We start from the raw sequence: 3,084 nt of genomic DNA, 5'->3' as shown, positions 1-3,084 counted from the left end.
GCACCAAAAAATAAGCACATTACAATCACTCGACAAAAAAAAAAAAATTCAAGAAATAGATACCGGATCTTACCTTTTTTGTCGCTCCAGAGATGAACTAGAGAGTGGTTAGATGGACCGAACTTTTATACCTATCGACTGAACAAAAGCCGGAACCACACATTTGTCTCTTTGACATTATCTTGTTTATCCAAACACCATCTTACACAGGGAATAACCCTACCTCTGTCAAACAAACTAATCGTATGTCTTTGACACCCTTGAGACTCGTTGATCATCCCGTGTAATGCTAATGCAGCTTCATTGTGCTAAAGACATAATTATTTCAAAGTCATCAGTATTCTCTGCTTTGTTATCTAGGTATCAGAAGTTTGATTGTTGTATATCTATCTACTTAATGAATGAAGGCCAGGATAAAGCGTGAACGTGTGTGCTGCGAGTGTTTTTGTGTGTACACATAGCTTGTCAAAACAATCGCACTAAAATATTAAGTTTGTTCTTCAATTTTATTTAGTTAGAATTCCTTTTGTGTTTTGACGAGTGAACGCAAACATGCACTTTTTTTGCAATCTCGGCTAGCCGCCGAAATATGAGTTTTTGTCGGACTCTGATGTTACATATATGGCTCAAAGAAGGGAGATCCAATGATCAAACCATACATAAATCAATAAAAAGTTTACTATAATATTCCTCCTTCATTACCTCCTATGTTCCTTTTTCGATTTTTCATTCTTCTTTGTAATTAAAAAAAAATGCGCCAACCGATTTCTTTCATTCCCGTGTAACCATTATTCTGGCAAATACCCCGCTCACTTTCTGAAAACATTTGTTAAATCTAACGTACTCCTGTTATTAATGTTCCGGACACACTCTTTGTTAGTCGTTGTAATGTTTTCAACACGTTCAGTGACTAATAAACGTGCGTATCTGTGAAATGCATTTACATGGTTAAGGCGGGTAAATAAATGAGTTATACAGGGAATTGTAGATAACACGTCCTGTTTGAGCAGTCGCACCTCTGACACATTCTCTGATATGCCTACGGTGCGTCCATTTATTATGGTAGTGATAAAGTGTTTAGGCTGGGTTCATGCACTTTCGCGATGACAACACATTTTCATTGTTTCCCGTTGTTGTTGTTGTTGTTGTTGTTGTTGTTGTTGTTGTTGTTGTTGTTGTTGGTGGTGGTGGTGGTGGTGGTTGTAGCGTTGTTGTTGCTGTCGTTGCTGTCGTTGTTGTTGTTGTTGTTGTTTGTATCTCATCAAATGATTATCAGAGTCATTTGGTATCATCGTTTTTACTGCATTTCAAAATAAACTTGGCCAAACAATTTTAGCGACAAATTTCGCACTCAAAGTAAAGCAATAATTCCTGTGTCATTACACTCACACTTTCTATGCCTGTTTAAGCTGTTACGGCCGTTTACTCGACTATCTGGATCACATTTTGGATTAAAAATGTCTCTCTCACACACACACACACTCACACACACACACACACACACACACACACACACACACACCCCCACACACACACACACACACTCACACACACGCACGTATGCATACTTGACATTTGACAGTTTCAGCTAGGTTATTATTGTGAATTATCGCCCGAGCCGAAGCCGGCGAGCGAACAGAGGGACTATGGCTTTAGATTATGCTTTGTGGGGGCGTTAATCCACGATGCTTACCGAGACATTTCAACAGCTGTCAAAGTTATTGTACGTTATCTGTCTCCGAACATGCGTTTGCTTTAATGGTATTGCAGCAATCCCCACACATGTGTTTTCTGCTTTCATATTTCTTAGAGTTCACTTACAGTTTTAAAACATCAAGTCTCATAAAACGGAGAGTGAGAGAGAGAGAGAGAGAGAGAGAGAGAGAGAGAGAGAGAGAGAGAGAGAGAGAGAGAGAGAGAGAGAGAGAGAGAGAGAGAGAGAAGGAGAGAGAGATAGAGAGAGAGAGACAGAGAGAGAGAGAGAGAGAGAGAGAGAGAGAGAGAGAGAGAGAGAGAGAGAGAACGAACGAACGAACGAACGAACGAACTTTATTACTCAAGGATGGAGATTTTAGGCTCACGCCTAGTCTTACAATCTGTCCCTGCTAAAATAAGACATAAAAATAAAGACAATAAAAGGACAATTGTCAATCGCAATCATACGGTATTACTAATTACATTACCTATACGACTACATAATGCATAATAGAACATTGAAATGTACATGTATGTCAATAATTATAATACAAAGGAAAAGAACATACATACACACACACACACTCACACACACACACACACACACACACACACACACACACACACACACATACAGAGAGAGAGAGAGAGAGAGAGAGAGAGAGAGAGAGAGAGAGAGAGAGAGAGAGAGAGAGAGAGAGAGAGAGAGAGAGAGAGAGAGAGAGAGAGAGAGAGAGAGAGAGAGAGAGGGAGAGGGGAGGACAGCCAAACAGACAGACAAACAAACGGGCAAAGAAACAAACAGACAGGACAGACATATCGACGAAATCCATTGTACCGAGATAACGCTGACCTAATGGTTAGTTGACTCTAATCTTCATAACTAAAATAAAACTAAAAACAACGATTAATCACACATTAAGGAATCGCTCAATCACATTCAACGCGTCTTCCTGAAAGTTTTGCAAGGTAGGTACAATTACCAAGTCGTGTCGCATCTGATGTTACCCCTGACATATTTCCACTGCCCTCTGGCCATGCCTCCCATCACGTGACTGACGCTAGACCCGGAAGCTAGGTTGACCAGTGTCCGGTATAAAAGGGGGACCACTCAAGTGATCTGCACCCTTCTTCTTCACCTTGTCAAGCCATCCAGCCCAGCCGCATTCAGTCCTCACCTCTTCAGTAGCAACTTCAAAAGGTAAGACAGTCTTGGGATACGAATGAAAAGGAATATGTATGACCTATATGCAGTTTACTGGCCTCTTAGGGACAAGTATGGGAAAATATAATTAAAAAAACAAAAAAAACAAAAATTCTTGGGATACGTAGGTTACTTGTTTCTTGTCAGTTATTAAGTTCTGTTAAAATGTGGAGTAACCTATCTTG

The 3,084-nt window shown here is 40.1% G+C and overlaps 1 protein-coding gene across 1 annotated transcript in view; it reads left to right on the top strand.

The window, feature by feature from the left end:
• Positions 1 to 2,593: 2,593 nt before the first annotated feature.
• LOC138946550 (uncharacterized) overlaps positions 2,594 to 3,084 on the top strand; it is a 13,380-nt gene continuing 12,889 nt past the window's right edge. The window contains exon 1 of the mRNA XM_070317991.1: positions 2,594 to 2,896. The gene's annotated coding sequence lies outside the window, so the exon portion shown is untranslated. The remainder of the gene's footprint in view (positions 2,897 to 3,084) is intronic.

The sequence above is a fragment of the Littorina saxatilis genome, linkage group LG14 (assembly GCF_037325665.1).
Source record: "Littorina saxatilis isolate snail1 linkage group LG14, US_GU_Lsax_2.0, whole genome shotgun sequence".
Lineage (NCBI taxonomy): Eukaryota > Metazoa > Mollusca > Gastropoda > Littorinimorpha > Littorinidae > Littorina > Littorina saxatilis.
This window is presented reverse-complemented; position numbering and strand designations above follow the sequence as displayed.